General features: G+C 36.8%; 1 pseudogene; it reads left to right on the top strand.

Moving 5' to 3' along the window:
• Positions 1–2,519: 2,519 nt before the first annotated feature.
• LOC110541816 (large ribosomal subunit protein uL22-like) lies at positions 2,520–3,083 on the top strand (annotated as a pseudogene).
• The last annotated feature ends 17,411 nt before the right edge of the window (positions 3,084–20,494 follow it).

Genomic DNA, 20,494 nt, shown 5'->3' with positions numbered 1-20,494 from the left:
TTTCTTACAAAATAATCTTTATTTTAAATTTTTTTTCTATATTATTATTATTTATTACAATTTATTCACTGGTATTCCAGCTGCAGCCCATCCCTCATCTCCTCCACATCTCACCTTCCCTCTCTCTTTCCCTCTCCAATATTTCCCCACTCATCCACAGATAGGGGATAGTCCTCCCCCCTTATCATCTGACCATAGCCTATCAGGTCTCATCAGGATCGTCTAGATGTTCTTTCTCTGTGGGCTGGTAAGGCTACCTTGCCAGGGTGAGGTTATCAAAGGGTAGGCAACTAAGTTCATTCCACTGACTGCAACTGCTCCCCTTACTAGGGTACTCACTTGGAGACTGAGCAGCCTATGTGCTACAGCTGAGCAGGGCATCTAGGTCCTCTCCATTCATAGTCCTTGGTTGATTCATCACTATTTACAAAATCCCATAGGCTGAGATTATTTTGCTCTGTTTTTCTCCTTGTGGAGCTCCTGACCTCTTCATGTCTTACTACCCCTGACTCTTTCATTAGTTTCTCTGCACTCTTCTAGGGACTTCTAGGTTGTTTCTAGATTCTGGCTATTACGGATAAAGATGCTATGAACACAGTTGAGCAAATGTCCTTATTGTATGGTTGAGCATCTTTTGGATATATGCCCAGGAGTGGTATGGCTGGATCATGTGGTAGCACTATTCCTAGTTGTCTGAGAAAGCGCCAGGTTGGTTTCCAAAGTGGTTGTACAAGTTTACATTCCCACCAGCAATGAACAGGGTTCCTCTTTCTCCACTACCTTTCCAGCATGTATAGTCCCTTGAGTTTTTTATTTTAGTCATTCTAATGGGTGTAGATGGAATATTAGGTTTGTTTTGATTTGCATTTTCTGAGTGACTAAGGATGTTGAACATTTCTTCAAATGTTTCTTTATCGTTTGATATTCCTCTGTTGAGAATTCTCTGTTTAGCTCTGTACCCATTTTTTAATTGGATTACGTGGTTTGTTGGTGTTTATATATTCTGGATATTAGCCCTCTGTCAGATATAGGGTTGATGAAGATCTTTACCCGGTGTGTAGGATATTTTTTGTTTTTGTTTTTTGACCATATCCTTTGCTTTAGAGCATTTCTCAGTTTCATGAGGTCCCATTTATTAATTATATTTTTCATAATTTTTATTTTTTATATTAATCACAGGTTTACTTTGTATCCCAGCCATAGCCCCCTCCCTCATTTCCTCCCAGTCCCACCTTCCCTCCCTCTTCATCTCCTCCCTCCCCCTTTCCAAGTACACTGATAGGGGAGGTCCTCCTCCCCTTCCATCTGATCCTAGCTTATCATGTATCTTCAGGACTGGATGCAATGTCCTCCTCTGTGGCCTAGTAGCAAGGCTACTCCTCCCTGGGGGGGGGGGGTTCAAATACCTTAATTTTTGATCTTAGAGCCTGTGCTTTTGGTGTTCTGTTCAGGAAGATGTCACCTGTGCCAATGAGTTCAAGGCTCTTATCTACTTTTTCTTCTAACAGATTTAGTGTGTCTGGTTTTATGTTGAGCCCGTTGATCCACTTGGACTTTTCTGTAGTGCAGGGTGATGAATACGGATCTTTTTTTTTTTTTTTTTTTTTTTACATGTAGACATCCAGTTAGCCCAGCAGCATTTGTTGAAAATGCTGTCTTTTGTTCCATTATATGATTTTGGCCTCCCTAGTAAGGGGTACAGTGGCTGTCTCTGACATGAACTCAGGGGCTGGCTCTTTGACCTCCCCCTCTGAGTGGGGAGCAGCCTTGCCAGGCCACAGAGGAAGACAATGCAGTCAGTCCTGATGAGACCTGGGAAGGGGAGGTGGTTCCCCCATCAGTGGACTTGGGGAGGGGCATGGAAGGAGATGAGGGAGGGAGGGTAGGGTTGGGAGGGGATAAGGGAAAGGGCTACACTGGAATACAAAGTGAACAATCTATAATTAATAAAAAATAAATTTAAAAATAATATATTTATGTAAAATATTATACATTTATATTAAAGATCATTGTAATCTTGTTGATGAGAAAAAGTATCATATGCAGCTTCTAGATTATAGATCTTTAACAATTATATAAAATTCCCTGTAAGATTATGTATTCTTCACAAAAAATGTTTCATCATAGTCATTTAAATAATCTCAGAAATTGATAGTGAAATAACATTGCTTCTTTGAAATTACACAATTTGTGAAGATTGTCCTGAAAGCATATAAATTAATGTGTTTTATAAGAGCTGCACTAGTAAAATTTTCTTCTGAATTCTCATCATTATTATTATTATTATTTACAATTTATTCCCTTTGTTTTCTGGTTATAGTCACCTCTCTCATCTCCTCCTGGTCCCACCCTCTTCTGAATTCTCTAATCATTTTAAATCATTTATTTTTCTTCCAAAATAAATCAAATTAAACACAGCAATTTCCATGAGGAATGTTGTATCCATGTGTTTAAAAAAGAAGCCTTGAGTAGCCCTTGCACTTCCTCTTCCTGAAAGCGGGCAGAGGTGATTCGTGAAGATGGTTCGATACTCTCTTGACCCTGAAAACCTTACGAAATCAGGCAAATCAAGAGGTTCAAATCTTCATGTTTACTATAAGAACACCCGGGAAACTGCCCAGGCCATCAAGGGTATGCATATCCGAAAAGCCACCAAGTATCTGAAAGATGTCACTTTAAAGAAGCAGTGTGTGCCATTCTGGCACTATAATGGTGGAGTCGGGAGGTGCGCCCAGGCCAAACAGTAGGGCTGGACTCAAGGTCGGTGGCCAAAACAGAGTGCTGAATTTTTGCTGCACATGCTTAAAAATGCAGAGAGTAATGCTGAACTTAAGGGTCTAGATGTAGATTCTCTAGTGATTGAACATATCCAGGTGAACAAAGCAGGTTAAGTAATATTCGTCATTGACCTTACAGAGCTCATGGCCAGATTAACCCATACCTGAGATCCCCTTGCCGCACTGAGATGATCCTCAATGAAAAGGAACAAATTGGTCCAAAGCCAAAAGAGGAGGTTGCACAGAAGAAATAAAAAAAAATCTCAGAAAATACTGAAGAAACAAAAGCTGATGGCACGGGAATAATAAATTCAGCATAAAATAAATGCAGATAAAAGGAAAAAAAAATTAAAAATAAATAAATAAGGAGCCTTGTCCATAAACCTCAAATGAAGTTTTCCAACTATAATACTTCATAACACTTTTAGCACAGTCTTTAGATAAAAAATTACTGACATTCCTGATGATCGTCTCAAAACTCCATTCGGTCACACACGTTATAGTAGACACTTGTGAAAAGACATGAAATGCAACATTGTTTGAACCCTTCCAATCAATCCAAACTGGCAAAGGGTTTCAAACTCACCAAATGCCTCATGGATTAATGTGTGTCCATGAAAATGGGCATTAGAAATCAAGTAACACTGAAAGCAGAAGAGCTACAGAAAAGCAACAGGCTGTCAATTGCTCATCAGACTGATAAATAGGGATTTCATTAATTACCTTTATTTCTGATCTACAAAAATCCATATAAATAAAAACCCTTCATATAATGGTAAGTATCAGAAATCAGTTAAAGAGACTGATCACTAATTATAAGAAAAAAAATATGTGTGCTAAGAAAATTTGACAAAAGAAACAGTGTTAGGATAAATAGATTAATTTGAAATAAAGTCAATTAAGAATGGGGAGGAGGTCCCCCCCATCAGTGGACTTGGAAAGGGGCACAGTGGAGATGAGGGAGGGAGGGAGGGGCTGGGAGGGAATGAGGGATCGGGACACGGCTGGGATACAGAGTTAATAAAATGTAACTGATAAGAAAAATAAATAAATAAAATTGTTTATGTATAAATATATATAAAAAAAGAACCTACTGTGCTAAAAATAGTAATTTGCCAGGCAAGATAAGCTCCAATGTGATACAGCATGACTTTTCTGAGAGAAAACACCTGCTTCCTTATTGAACCTAAGTCCTGCTCTATGGGAGAAATGCATGCCTAGCAAGAATGTTGTTGCAAACCTCTAAAATGAGCAGGGAACTGTATGAGTGAAAATTATATAGGATAGGTAGCAGTAAATAAAAACAAAAAAGAAAAAAAGTCAATAAAGCGAATATTGCTCTTGACATTTATCATTAACTGTAAATCAGAATAATGAGAAATAACACCAATCCATGTGTGTGTGTGTTTGTGGGGGTTATCTGTATGAAAGTATAGGCACTCATGATGGCCAGATGATGACATTGTGTTCCCTAGATTTGGAGTAACCAGAGGTTGTATGCTTCCTGATGAGGGTGCTGGGTTCCAAAATTGTGTGCTATGTTTGTTTGTTGAAAATACAAGTAAATGTATGTGTCTGTACTTAAGGTAGTTTGTACATATGTTTTATAACATATTTATGTTATAAATAAATAAATAAAAACAAAACAAAATTTGTTTTTATTATTTTTTCAGGGCCTCTAATCTTATTTTATATAAAGTCAGAATTCATACTTGGTTTCTACAGATTTTATAAAACTAGTTTTAGCATTGTCATGATTTAGTTTTCTTGTTTTTATCCTATTCCTGTTCTATTTCATTCCTTCAGTAATGATGAACTCATGCAAAATAAAGGCAATATACTTTATAGCTACATATTTTCTCAACCCACTAAACTCATTAATAACTTTTAAGTTTTCCAGTGACACACAGTTAAGTGGATTAATGCTCCCTTTAGAATACTGTTTGCAAAACTATTAAAGGAAATGTTGCCCATAATAAAACCTCATATTTCCATAAGAGAAAAATGTAGTTTAAATTAGTATGATAAGATTTCTATGTCTCATATAAATGTTGTAGTGAAGATCTCATACTAGAAAATAACATTATCGATTTTAAAATTGGACATATATACGTGTGTATATATATAAACAAATATATAATAAGCATCTTTATTAAACAAGCAGAAGAAATGAACATAAGCTGCTATGAGGTTGCAAACATGGGTACTTGAGGAGATATAAGTCAGTTTAGGCTGAGAGTTTATAGTTTTAATTGTGGAATATCTTTCTTTATAAGTCACAAAGTCACTGCTCAGTGTGCATTTCTGTTCTATGTTTCATTGTATCAGGTCATGGTGAGCAGGAAGTGTATGTGTTGCTGCGGTGAAGACTGGTCTTTAACATGCACCATGGACACAGATGATTTTGAGTGCCACACGACATGAAACAGTATTTATCTACAATGTTTTCTTCATTTTTAGTCATATTGGTTTTCTTTCGTTTTTACTTTGTATTAGATGATGACAATAAATAAGTATTTCCAGTGTTCATATTTATAGACATTAGGTAGAAGAGTGGACAATTGGAAAAATATGAGGACTGTAAATCAGAAAATATTTTCTTAACTTTTCAAATAATACTGAGCAACTGCACCCAACTATAATTCTGATAAAATATTTCACAACTTTCTCCAATCATTTATCTGTTGTATTTTGTCACATTACATCTATAATATATATTTATAGTGATATAGGTCATCTGTGTAAACAAGTATGAAGGTCAACACATACACACACACATATAACTGTTAACTTTTAAGAGAAGGATTGTCATTGAAAGTAATGTACCACTTTAAATGGCTCATTATACAATATAGTTTCAAAATATGTATATTAATATATTATACAGTGTATTCTGAGAAACTAACAGCACAGATAGCCATCAAAAGAATAAAGAAACTTTCTGAGCAAGTTTTTGAAGCTTTAATTTGTGGAAGAAAACACTAGAATGAATGGATGTCTTTGGAAAAGCATCAGGAGATTCTAAGATTCTTAGGCATCTCTAACAGGATGTGACCAAATAATACCATTACTTTTTATCAACTGAACAACAGTGATCTGTTTAACAATTTGTGTATCTATTTTTTATATTTTTTAGACTTTGCTTCAAAGAACATGTACAATAGGAGTCTGAATGAGACATGTTGCCTTCCCCAGAAAGCATATGATAAGGTATAGTTATGACATATAATCATGAGGAGAGACTAGCAAGAATGAGATTGGAAAATGCTCCATCACAAAGCAAGGACATTTCCTCAACGTTGTTCATGGCAGCTTTAGTTGTAATAGCCAGAAACTGAAAAAAAAACCTAAATGTCCCTCAACAGAAGAATGGATAAAGGAATAGGGGCACATTTTACACAGTGGAATACTACTCCTCTAATAAAAACAAGGAAATCATTAAATTTGCAGGTAAATGGATAAAACTAGAAAAGATCATCCTAAGTGAGGTAGCCCAGATCCAGAAAGACACACATGGTATGTGTTCACCTATAAGTGAATAGTACACATATAATATAGCATTACCATACTACAATCCACAGGCCCAAAAAGCTAAGTAGCAAGGAGGGCCCAAGAGATGTCCCTGGAATATTACTCAAAAGAGGAAACAGAATAGACATCATAAGTGGACAAAGAGAGGGTACTGAGTGGGAGATGGAATGGGGATGGAAATGAGGCCTAGAATCAGATGTGGGGAGAACAAGGATAGGAGGTGAGAAGTTTAGGAGACAGAAGGAAAACCGAAGGGACATCTCTTTGCTAAGCTCAGGTCTGTGAGAAGATAGGTCCCTGGAGTATATGGGTGTGACACTAGCTGAGACTCCTAGCAGGGGGCACCATGGAAATGGAAATGACCACCTTCTAGCCAGGCAGGACTCCTAGTGGAGGGAGAGGAGCAACATCCAACCTGTAAATCATTTTATTCAAAAATTACCCTGCCTACCAGAAGTGCAGTGATAGAGAACAGAGAATGACGGAATACCCAACAAATGACTGGCACAATCTGAGACATATCCCATGGTAGAGAGCCAGCTCCTGACACTATTAATGATGTTCTGTTTTGTTTGGAGACATGAGCCTAACATGACTGTATCTGGGAGGCTCCACCCAAAAGCAGATCTAGAGAGAAGTTGTTTTAACTGTGGAAGATTAGGCCATTTGAAAAGGAATTGTAGGCAAGGCATTCCTAGAAACTTCTGTTGAAGACTTCAGCCTTTTGGGATTTGTAGAAGGTATAGTAAGGGTAGACATTGGACTAATGAATGCAGATCAGCAAGACATGTGGAAGATAATCCCTTGGTAATTGGAAGCTCCCTGTAACATAATCCTTTAAATATGGGGAAACTCCCTAACCAGGGATCCCTCATACCCTAAAAGAAACAACATGAGCCAGTTATTTCCTGTCAGCAATCCACAAGAGAAATTTAAATTAGGTTTTGTAGATCGACTGCATGTTACAGAAGGCAACACTGCTCTGGAGTTAGCCACAAGTAGCCCATCAATAAAGGGCAAAGATGCTTCACTAGATAGACAAAAAAAACCTCTGGAGGCATCAGGAAACCAGCAGGCAGTGAAAGAAAAAGTTCTGAGTTTTGTTTTTTGTGTTTTCTTTTCTTGTTTTGTTTTTGTTTGTTTGTTTTCTTAACTGAGAGTTGATTTGGGGACAGTTTTACAGAGAAAAGTTGTATGAAGAACAAGTAAAGAAAAAAATGACCCAGACTTGGTTTGAGGCCAGGCAGAACAATCACTCATAAGCCAAAAGAAGCCAAGTTTGAATCTGGCCTAACTCTTCTCCAAGCTGAGAAGACTTAGGCCGGAACAGCTAAGTTGAACCAGCCAGGGAGAAATTAGAAAGAACCAGGAAGGTTCGGGAACAGCTCTCCTCTCATGACCTCATTCTGAGAAAATAATTACAACATTCACACAGACTTCCTGTTCATGCCTACAAAGCATGAAGTATTTCCTGTTCACTTCCTCTGTTCAAGCCTGTATGTACAAACCACCATTCAAGGTTCTATATTGTGTCCACTTCTCTTTATAAGAACAGTGCACTTGCTCTATACTAGATTATCTGTTTCCTAAGGACTTTGCAAATCATTTTTTCTTTATGTTTTTCATAAAGAAACATAAATTGAATTCTTGAACATCTTTGATATAGAGACTAGCAATCTATAATAAATATTCTAAAATCTCACTTCTATTTCTAACTGTAGTATTTCTGATTGTAACATCAGCAACACAACGAAATATCTGGTAAATTGTACATTTTTTAAAATAACAAATATTTCTAGCATTCATAAATAGTTCTCAAATTAAAAAACTACCAGAAAACATAAAAGTTAAAATAATATATGCAATGCTATAGAAAATCAGAGTTCTAATATGTTACTAATTTTAAGGTACAGGCATAATAATCTAATAATCTAACAGTTATGCTTAGTTTTATACTTGTTTTTTATTAATTGTATTTTAATACAGCCATTACTTTCAAACATGACATGGCTAATAATAATTGTTTCTTAAAAAAGTCATTAATTTTATAAGAAAAACCCAACCATTACATTCATTATCACTTAGGCTGACATATAGTTTCTTACTATTTTCATACCTTTATATAAATTGTTAAATTAATTAAAATTTATTATTAGGGTAGCAACACATAAAATTGTAAAAAAAAAAAGAATAACAATAAGTGTTGTAAGATGGCTCAGTAAGTAAATGTTGCTTGTAAAAGTATGTGTATGTGAGTTCAGAGCCCCAGAACCCATGAAAAACCTGGGTGTTGGGCTATATGTCAGTAAAAATGTAGGAGATTTGAAGATCTCTACTAATAGATCAGGCCAGCCAATCAATAAGCTCTTTATTGATACCCTCTCAAAAAGCAATCCAAGAGATTATAGAGAAAAACATGAACACAAGCCTAAGAACTGCACATGCCCAGACATAGGCTTTTATACCCATATCCACAAGCATACACTGTAAACCACACACATTCATAAGCACACACATATGCAAAATATGAATATATCTGCATATATAACTCATTTTGGGTAATGATTTTGCTTCTTACCTTTCAAAATACTAGGCATAAATGAGTCTTTTAAAAGGTGACATCATCATTTCAAGCTTTGCATATTAATCACTTAATTTTCTCCCATGAATTTCCTAACACTTCTTGCCAAGAATTACAAAATATTTCTCTTTTTTTTTCCACCTTAGTTTTTTTGAGACACTATCTTTCTCTGAACCATAAACTCCTAAACTCATAGATGAAGATAATCTGGATGGAAAAAAAATAGCTACAGAATCCCTCTCATTTAAAAATTATTAAATATTATTTACAATTTATTCACTTTGTGGCCACCTCCCTCGTCTCCTCCCAATCCCACCAGCCCTCCCTCCTCTCCCCCTATGTCCCTATGCTAGTCCACTGATAGGGGAGGTCCTTCTCCCTTTCTATCTGACCCTAACTAGTAGGTCTCATCAGGACTGGCTGCATTGTCTTCCTCTGTTGCCTGGCAAGGCTGCACTCTGCAGGGGCAGGTGATCAGAGAGCCTGCCACTGAGTTCATGCCAGAAACAGCCCCTGATCCCCCTATTAGGGAACTCACTTGGAGTCTATGGGCTACATCTGAGCAAGGAAATCATGAAATTTGCAGGCAAATGGTGGGAACTAGAAAAGATCATCTTGAGTGAGGTAACTCAGTATCACAAAGACACACATGGTATATACTCACTGATAAGTGCTCATTAGACATGTAATATAGGATAAACATACTAAAGTCTATAGTCCTACAGAAGCTAAACAACAAGGAAGACCCTAGAGAAGGTACTCAATCCTCATTCAAAAGGGCAAATGTGATAGACATCAGAAGTAAGAGAAGACAGGGAATAGAACAGGAGCCTACCACAGATGGCTTCTGAAAGACTACTGATAGAGGTATCGAAGCAGAGGCTGAGAGGCAGCCAAATTTTGGGAAGAGTGCAGGGAATCTTATGAAAAAACAAATGGGGTAGATAAAAAGGAGTGACAGGGACAGGAACTCCAAAAGGAGACCAAGAGAGAAAAAAAAATAATAATCAGACTCTGGGTGCTTTGCAGAGATGGATATCCCAACCAAGGACCATCCATGGAGAGGACCTAAACCCTCTCTTTATCTGCCTCCCCAAGGATTTGTTTACAGAGTTGTAGCTATAAAAATATAAGAGGTTGTCGATGGTGGAGATCTGATCTCAGGTTTTCATGCTTGTTTGATAGGTACTTCAACAACTTAACCAATTCACCACCCTCACATAAACCCATCCTTTGGTTTATTTGTAAATTTCTACTTATAATACATCTATCTCCATATTTCACAGTGGTTTAGTCATTTTCCCACTGGTAATCATCCATACATTCAGTACACTGAAACTGAACTCACTCTGCTCAGCTCTTTTCTGATATAAGCATTTCAAAGGTTCATCACCATTACTAGTTCTTTCCTTGCCTGACAAGAGAAGCAGCAGCATTCCTGTGTTCTCCTATACACGTAGTTGATAAATGAGGCCAGCCAATGTTCCTACATATGTTGTATACATATTTCTATAACGTTAAAAATTTTTATTTTATAACCTGTTATAGAAACACTTATTTTATACTTCTATTTCCAATGTCCATTTCCTTTGTCTTTCTAAATGAGGCTTGATCATCTTACCCCAGACTTCTTTCTTGTTTATCTTCTTTAGGTGTACATATTTTAGTATGTTTAGCCTATCATATAGGTCTATATAAGTGAGGATATACCATGTGTGTCTTTCTGCTTTTGGGATACCTCACTCAGGATGATTTTTTTCTAGATCCCACCATTTTCCTGCAAAATTCATGATTTCCTTGTTTTTAATTGCTGAGTAGTATTCCATTGTGTAAAAGTACCACAATTTCTGTATACATTCCTCCGTTGATGGACATCTGGGTTGTAGCCTACCACAGAAGGTACCTGAAGGGCTCTACCTAGTAGTGTATCAAAGCAGATGCTGAGACCCATAACCAAACCTTCAGCAGAGTGTAGGGAATCATATGAAAGAAGGAGGAATTAGTATATCCTAGAGGGGACAGGGAGCCCCACAAGGTCCAAATATATCTGAGCACAGGGATCTTCTATGAGACTGTTTATCCAACCAAGGACCATGCATGGATATAACCTATAACCCCTGCACAGACATAGCCCATGGCAGCTCAGTATCCAAGTGGGTTTCCTAGTAAGGGGGGCAGGAATTGTTTCTGACATGAACTCATGAGCTTCCTCTCCCTCCTGAGGGAGGAGCAGCCTTGCTAGGCCACAGAAAAGAACATTGCAACCATCCTGAAGATATCTGATAAGCTAGGGCCAGACAGAAGGAGAAAATGACAACCCTTCTCAGTGAACTCGGAAGGGGGCAGGGAAGGGTTGAGGGAGGGAGGGGAGGTTTGGGAGGGAAAGAGGAGAGGGCTACAGCTGGGATAAAAGTGAATGTATAAAATTATTTAAAAATAAAAAATATATTTAAAAAATAAACACTTATTTTACACTTAACATTTGCAGTGATTCAATCTTGTAAGTAGCCACTTCTTCTGCCCAAATAGAAAATACAGAATTCCTGGTGAGAAATTAATTATGAAAACCTGGTTACCTTTGAACTCGCAAAGATCCATCTCCCTCTATTGTGATTAAAGTATTGTGGGTGGAACACATCCTGCCTTCTGATTTAATACCCTTGTCTTCATTGTGGGCAGAAAGATGTTCTGAGATGTCAACATTCTATCTCTCTCTTCCCCTCTGTTCTTTTCTTCCATCGCTCTTCTTTCAAACCTCCTCTTATTGTTGTCTCACCAATCGCTTCTTCCCTAACTTCCCTTTCTTCTTTTCTTGTTCTTTTAAATCATTTGCTCTTATCAAATCATTGCCCTAGTTCTGGGACAGTCCTCCAGTGTGTACATCATTCACAAATCCACAAAGTTAAGAGGCAAACTGAAGCAGACAAGACAAAGCAATAGATACGTGAAGAAAAATACCCACAACTGAAAACAGTTTTCCTCTAGTATTGACTCATTTTGAGCTTGACACGGGTTTTCCTCCGGAAAATGCTATATCTCCTCTGATTCTTTTTTTAATTAAATACTTAACTACCTTATTTACATATCTGTTTGTTTGTTTATCCACCTTACATCCTAGTCTTAGTCCCATCCCTCCTCACCCTCCAGTACTGCTTCCCTCCCACTTCCCATCCCTCTTCCCTATGCTACAGCAAAGAGGAGCCACTTCTCTGATTCAGTCCAGCTCATCAAATCCTATCAGAACTGAGCATGTCTTCTTCCCCTGGCAAGGTGATCCTTCCAAGGGGAAGTATCTGAAAAGCTGGTAGAGAGTCCACATTAGACAGAGCCTCCACTCCTCTTGTTAAGGAATCCACATAAGTCTTGAGTTGCCCATCTGTTACATCTTTTAGGGGGCCTACATCCAGTCCATGCGAAGTCCTTGGCTGGTGCTTCAGTCTCATTTAGCCCCTTGGCTCTGGTTAGTTGGCTCTATTGGTCTTCTTGTGAAGTTCCTATCTCCTCCACATCTTTTTCTCCATTCCCCCACTTTACCATAAGTCTCCATGTGTCTTGCCCAATTTGGTTGTGAGCATCAGCACCTGTTTCAAAGCACTGCTGGGTAGAGCCTCTCAGATGAGGACCTTGATTGACTCCTGCCTGCATGCATAGCAGAGTATAGTTAATAGTGTCAGGGGTTGTTTCTCTCCCATGGGGTGGGTTTTGGGTTGGGCCATGAACTGATTGGAGATTCACTCCATCTCTGTTATCCATACTCCTGGGTATATATGCTCTACTACACAACAAGGAAATCTGTTCAACTATGTTCAGAGCAGCTTTAGTCATAAAAGCCAGAAATTGGAAACAAACTAGATGCCCCTCAACAGAAGAATGCATAAAGAAACTGTGGCACATTTACATGATGAAATACTTACTACTCAGCTGTAACAAAGAAATCATGGAATTTGCAGGGAAATGGATAGAACTAGAAAAGACCATCTTGAGTGAGGTAACCCAGACCCAAAAAGGCACACAGGGTATGTACTCACTTATAAATGGATTTTGATCTTATAGAGCAGAATAAACATACAACAATGCACAGACACTACATAGACAATTAACAAGGAGGATCTAAGAGAAGATGCTTAAATCTCACTCAAAAAGGGAAATAGAATAGACAGAGCTGATTGTTAAAGATAAGGAACAAGGTAAGAGAGGAAGCATAGAGATATATGAGGGTGGAGATAAGACCTGGGAGAGCAGCCGCAGGAGGACAAAATGCTTGTAGAAAAAAAGAAACTGGGCATCTCTCTGACAAGCTTGAGACCTAAATCTGAGTATGCTCCTGAGGGGATAAGAGAGGGACTTGAGCAGAGACTCTGACTGGTCATAGAGGTGGAAGAGGACACCCTCTGACTAGACAAGTCTCCTAGTAGAGAGAGGGGAATACCAGGCACAAAAACTTCAACTCAAATTCACCCTGCCTACAAGATATGCGGGGTTAAATATAGCGCAGATATGAGAGCTGGAGGGAAGCTCTCCTAATTCTTTACCTCAACTTTAAAACATAATCTAATGTGTACACACATGAAACTCCTTTTCAAGGACATAGAACCTATAATCGCTTATGTTTTATACAGATAATTTCATCCTTTAGGAAAAATAGATCATATCTAACCTGAGTTTATAAGGAATTTTTGGTGTTTCCCTCTTATTATGAAATATGTAGCCTCTTACTCACTGGCTTCATATCTCATTTAAGCCATATCTCAGATCTCAAATATTGATTCACCTCTCTAGTAAGAATGATAACAAATTTCATCTCAAACAAAAAGAAAAAGTATTTAATGTTAAATATATATATATGACATAAGATAAAAGATAAGCATATTGTGTTTCTTAATTCTGTCAGTTGCCTGTTGTCAATTGTCTCCAAAGAGCTCATTATTAAGAACCTTTCATAGTTACTTTCCATGCTCATGTTTAAAAGCTTGTCTAAACCAATACATATTTTATGAGAGTATTTCACAGCACCACTAAAATTGTGTGTGGCTGTAGTACAGTAAATTGTGAAACATCTATAGAAACATTTTTCTTTTGCTTTTTTATTTTAATTTTTATATTTTTATCTTAGCCAAAGGTTATTTACTTTGTATCCCAGCTGTAGCTTCCTCCCTCATTCCCTCCCAATTCCACCCTCCCTCATTTATCTCCTCCCTACCTCTTTCCAAGTCCACTGATAAGGGAGGTCCTCCTCTACTTCCATCTGACCCTAGCTTATAAGGTATCTTCAGGACTGGCTGCAATGTCCTGTTCTGTGGCCTAGCAAGGCTGCTCCTCCCTTGGGGGTGGGGGAGGTCAAACAGCCAGCCATTGAGTTTATGTCAGAAATAGTACCTGTTCCCCTTACTAGGGAACCCACTTGGATACTGAGCTATCATGGGCTACATCTGAGCAGGTTATATCCATACACGGTCCTTGGTTGTAGAAACAGTCTCATAAAAGACCCCTGTGCCCAGATATATTTGGTCCTTATGGTGCTCCTGTCCTCTCCCGGTCGTACTAACTCCCCCTTCTTTCATAAGATTCCCTGCACTCTGCCAAGGTTTAGTTATGAGTCTCAGCACTTTCTTTGATACACTGTTAGAGTCTTTCAGAGGCCCTCTGAGATAGACTCCTATTCTTTTACTACCTATGGAAAATTCCCACCTAGAAAAGCTCACTTGAATTAAAAATATGATGGTTTTTCTCTGACCTTAAACTCAATTCCTTCTCAAGTACATTTTAATAAATTTGATTACATGATCATCATTACTAGTAATTTTAATGTACAGATGTTAGATCTGTTGAGGGTAGTTTGTTATCTTTGATGTTTCTTCAAGATTACTAAAATATCATAAAGGCAAATGTTTTTCTAGGAGGTTTCCAAGACTTGCCAATGATTATGTTTTAATAGATTTCAACAGAGATGGAAACTCTGTGGTCGAAATGGAGTGAAAGACATGGGTAAAGGAAAAGCAAAACATCGAATTACATGTTTGAAGGCACATTTAACAATTTCAAAATGATGGTGTAGGTTCATAGTAAGTACAAGCATTTATGTTTCTCAAACTAAGAGTTTTCTGAGAACGTAATAAGTAAAGAATCTACTATCCAAATTATAACTTTTCTGAAAGTAGATATTTTACCTTTTTTTTACTATTGTCAGTTTTGAAAGTCAGGTCCCAATATTACTTCATTATGTGCTAATCATCTTTCAACTTGTCAATAAATTCTCACAATATCACTATTACTCTGCAGTTAGAAATATTTAATAAAGATGAGAGCAGCTTGGTGTTCTCAGGAGGCCGAGGCATGAGCAGTGGAAACTACCATTTGGTCAGGGATAGCTTTGTGACAAAACAATCAAGCAAACAAACGAACAAAACAAATCAGAGCTAACAGGGAAACTGAGAATGTTTCAAAAAGCCACCCATTGTAAACAAAATAATATTTTCAATTGTTTGATTCAGATTTACCTTGTCAGGAACACATTAGAAAAGGAAAAAAAAATGTAATGCAGCTTACTATTATAAGAATCAATTAATTTTATTAACATATTCATATCTTTATATAAAAATTAATTTATACTAACTAATTCAAAGTAGATTATTTTATCTTGATTGCAACATCATGAGATATGAATATTGAATGAGATAAATAATTACGACCAACCTACATATTCAAGGTTTGAATGAGGACAAAATACTGAAAAAAAACAATATCAACATACATACAGGAAATTAACTGGTTAAAAATGAGCTAAAAATTATGATTCATGATCTTCACACAGTTGCCTGTGTGGAAGGAATTGCCCTTCAGAAAGCACTATGGATGTTTTTGGATTATTAGTAATGACTACTTATATAATAGCAGGAAAAAGAATATCTTGAGACAAGAAGTGGTTATATTCTACTTATGTGTCACTATTCATACATTGGTATCAGCTGTATAATTAAAGAGTTAGTACTTCCAATTAATCATCTAAGATTTCTTCAGCAATCAGAAGAATACTAACCTTGAAATAGCATAAATTAAAATAATGGGATATTATGGAATATTTTCTAGAACAAGTCCATCATATTTGTATATGAACATAAAATATACGTATATATGCTCAGAAAAGTCTAAATACATTTATAAAAATACATAGATATTGAGTGTTATATTTAATTGAAAATTTAAATTCTAATATTCACAAATTTTATACAATTGCTTATTATGAACTATTTTATTATTCCTTTTTATGTTGATGTGATTAAGCAAAAATAACATAAGGGGAGAGGGATTAGTTAGGCTCATAGTTCAAGGGCCCATGCCAGGACAGTTGGAAATCATGACAGCAGAAGATTTTGGAGGCAATTATCATATTATTTCTGTATCCGAGAAGCAAAGATGAAGATCAGCATATGTGGTGGATATTCTTGACTGTCAAGTTGACTTATATTTGAGAATACCTAAAACTCAATTATCAGTTTATACTTGTAACAATTTTTTTGTCTTAATCCTATCATTTAAGTGAAAGGACATATGCTTAATCCTGAACTCATAAAGTAGGAAGATGTACCTTTAATCCATATTTTTTGAGGTAAGATATTACACCTTAAACTGGGCCACACCTTCTGATGACAGCCAATTTAACACTCATGGAAGAAAAATGTCTTTGCTCTTTATCTGATTTCTACAATTCTTATTGACAAGTACATTCTTTTAATTACACTGGGGACTAGTCTTTTGGGATCCTAGTGTATAGTGAAGACCAGCTTATACGTCCAGTTTCATGGACTGAACAACTACTGGATTCTTGGAACTTCTATATGTATAAAGATAATTATATCATAACCTGTCAGTAATTATAATAAACTGTGTACATACATACATACATATCTTATTGTGAATGGGTATAAATAAATATATATAGTCATCCTAATAAATCCCCATTACACATACATATATATACATACATATATATTCATACATATATATGTGTATACATACATATATTTATTCATTTTTAAAGTTATGTTCCTCTACAGAACCCTGACTAATACAGCCTGCTATTTCCTTTTTGTCAAGTCTGGAAAATAGCTCATGGAATGAAATGACCCACAGTTGGTATCATCAATTGACCTAAGCAAGATAATTTCTTACAGATAAGCATCAAGAATAACCTAATCTGCATAACCTCCTAGAAGTTATTCTGTGTCCTGAGACTTGTTTCTATGTGATTCTAGATCCTGTCAAATTGGCGATATTAATCATTACACGTTTATTGACCTAATCTGTAAAACACTAAAGAATACTGTTCATCATCCATTGTTCACTTACATAGCTATACCATAATCTTCCGTGAAATGTAAAATATTTTCATAAAAAGCAAGAACAACAATGAGATTAAAAGTAGTAATTAATTTTGTCATAACTATATATATATTGCATTATCTATACTATTATGTATTATATATTTCAAGTGAAATAGCTAAAATGATAAGTTAATGAAAAATTTGAACATAAAGGTAAACTTAGAGTAATAATTTCTTTAAAGCAAATAGTAAATGGTTCATAATATTTCAGTATGTTTTTACAGAAGGCATTTGCAATTGCAATTTATTAATAAATATAAAGATCACTGACCTATTTGCTTGAGAGCTCTCTCTTGCTCTCTCTCTCCCTCTCTTTACATGCATTTAATGTTTGCCAGGTAACCAGTTATCTTCTGACACCTTGGGTGTTTTCATGTCCTCATGCTGCCTAGAGAGACACATGAATTTACCTGCTGGGTTATTTATTTATTTATTTGTTTGTTTTTGTTCATTCACTTTACATCCTAATTACAGCCTCCCTCTCCTCCCAGTCCCCCTTGCACACCTCTCTTCCCATTTTCTCCTTTCCTTCTTCTCTGGAAAGGTGAAAGCCCCCCATGGGTACCAAGCTGCCCTGACACATTAAGTCAAAGGAGAACTATGCACACCCGCTTCCACAGAGGCCAGACAATGCAGCACAGTTAGGGAAAGAAACACACACAAAGGAAAGCCTCAGAGTCAGAGAGGGCCCCTGCTCTACTTGTTAGGGGATCCACATGAAGGCCAAGCAACATCTGTACAGGAAGTCATGTGGCTTATCCTAGGTTCTTTATTCAACAGGACAACTAGTATAGCAAAACATTTTAGAAAATAAGTCATATACAAGGAAGTAACACACTCATATGTAACACACTTGGATTCATTTTTGTCTTCTTTTCATTGTCATTCTGAGATGAATTTTAAACACTAAGGTTATGTTAGGATTTATAATTATGATTCATTTAAACTTCCAATTTTACTAATGTCTTCTAAATATCATTATTATAAAAAATAAATATAAAATAAGAATAAAATATTCTTCTTCTAAGAGGTTGTTTATTAATATATACATATTAAATTGTTTCCTTAAGTGAAATTCTTTGCATCACATTAATATAATACATCTTTCATTTCCAAGCCTTGAACATTTAAATGCTAGCTATACTACATTATTTGTTCCATTGTTTGTAAAAACATAACATCTTAAAATTCTCCACTAAGATTTTTTTTTTTTACAATTTTGGTAATTCAATGTGAAGGTTTCTTTGTAACATTTAAGTGTGAACTACTTTGTACATCACTAGAAGGCTTTGGTTATCTGATGGATGCATTTATATGGTGTAATTAAACTGAAGTGTCAATATAATTTTAATTGTAGTCACTCTTTGCACACAGCGAATTATAACACTGAGCATCTAGCAAGAATCTTCTGAACTAGTTTTCTATGAGGATCAAATTAACTATAATTACGTTGTCAAGGTCTCATAATTTTAATTTCCTCAATAGATCAAATTTCTAGATGACAATTTAGATGCTACTGAGAGGAAACATCAAGAGAAGTTTTCTGAGTTTTTCTTAACACTAATCCTTTTATTATTTTAATATTAAAACTTTAAAATATTTTTGATATATCCAGTTCAACTGCACACATCTTTCTTTCTTTATTTATTTATTACAATTTATTCACTTTCTATCTCTGCTGTACTCCTCTCCATCTCCTCTCAGTCCCATCCACCTTCCCTCTTCTCTCCCTATGCCCTTTCCCTAGTCCTTTCATAGAGGAGGAACTTTTCCTCTTCCCTCTAACCCTAGCCTATCAGGTGTCATCAGAACTGGCTCCATTGTCTCCCTCTATGGCCTGACAAGCCTTCATGTCCCTAGGGGGAGGTGATCAAAGAGATGGCCACTGAGTTCATGTCAGAGACAGCCCCTGCCCCCTTACTAGGAAACCCACTTGGAAACTGAGCAGGGGGTCTAGGTCCACACCATGCATGGTCCTTGTTTGGAGCATCAGGCTCTTAAGTTGGTCTCCTTGTGCAGGTCCTGTTCTTCCAGGTCTTTCTATCTCTCTCTTCTTCCATAATTTAGGCACTCACCCAAACTTTGGTTATGAGTCTCAGTATCTCCTTCCATACCCTGATGGGTAGAGCTTTTCAGAGGCACCCTGTGCAAGACTCCTGTCCCATTCTGAAACATCACTCAGAAGGGTAAATAGGATAGACATCAGAAATAAGAGAAAACTGCACACATTTCAAGTGGTATTTCTGAGAACTTACAAAGAAATCATGCCTTAGTGAGGGCAACTTCTTCAGCTCTTTGAGAGTGTAGTTTCAATTTGCAGCACAGCCTACTCCCCACACAGCCCATATGTAGAAGACAAAGAAGCCACAGAGCTATTTCTCTGAGCTGTCCTCCATGTTTCCTTCATATATTTCTGAATTATGTTGTTACTATATACTCAGATCTAAAGATTTATAATGGGGATTGACAAATAAGGTAGAACCTTTGACATTTGTCTTTCAGGATCTGGGTTACCTCATTCACTATACTTTCCATTTCCTTCCATTTAACTGCAAATTTCATGATTTTTTTTCTTAATTCATTGTGAACATGCAATAAATTATTCACCCAGTCAGTAGAAGGCTGTTTCCATTTCCTTACCGTTGTGAAAAGAACAATAAACATGGCTTACAAAGTATCTCTGTAGTGGGATATAGAATCATCTTGATATATGCCAATGAACGCTATTGCCGAGTCATTTGATAAATCTACTTTTACATTTTTGAGAACTCTCCACATTGGACCCCTTGGGACAGGATTTGTTTATTATTATTACTTTTATTTTTATTATTAGTTACATTTTTTAACTCTGTATCTCAGCTGCATCCTGCTCCCTCATTCACTCCCAAACCCTCCCTCCTTCCCTCATGTCCTCCCTGCCCCTTTCCAAGTCCACTGATTGGGGAGGACCTCCTCCCCTTTCATCTGATCCTATTTTATCAGGTATCATCAGGACTGGCTGCAAAGTCCTCCTCTGTGGCCTAGTGAGACCGTTCTTACCATGGCGGGGGTCAAAGAGCCTGACATTGAGTTCCTGTCAGAAATAGTCCCTGTTCCCCTTACTATGAGAAACCAATTGGTTACTGAGATACCATAGGCTTCATCTGAGCAGAGGTTCTAGGTTATATCCACTTGTGTGTGGGGGGGGGGGGGGGCTCTGTTGGTCTTTTTGTGCAGTTCTTGTC

Source organism: Meriones unguiculatus, chromosome 17 (assembly GCF_030254825.1).
Source record: "Meriones unguiculatus strain TT.TT164.6M chromosome 17, Bangor_MerUng_6.1, whole genome shotgun sequence".
Classification (NCBI taxonomy): Eukaryota; Metazoa; Chordata; class Mammalia; order Rodentia; family Muridae; genus Meriones; species Meriones unguiculatus.
The sequence above is the reverse complement of the archived record's forward strand: the minus strand, read 5'-3'. Positions and strand labels throughout refer to the sequence as shown.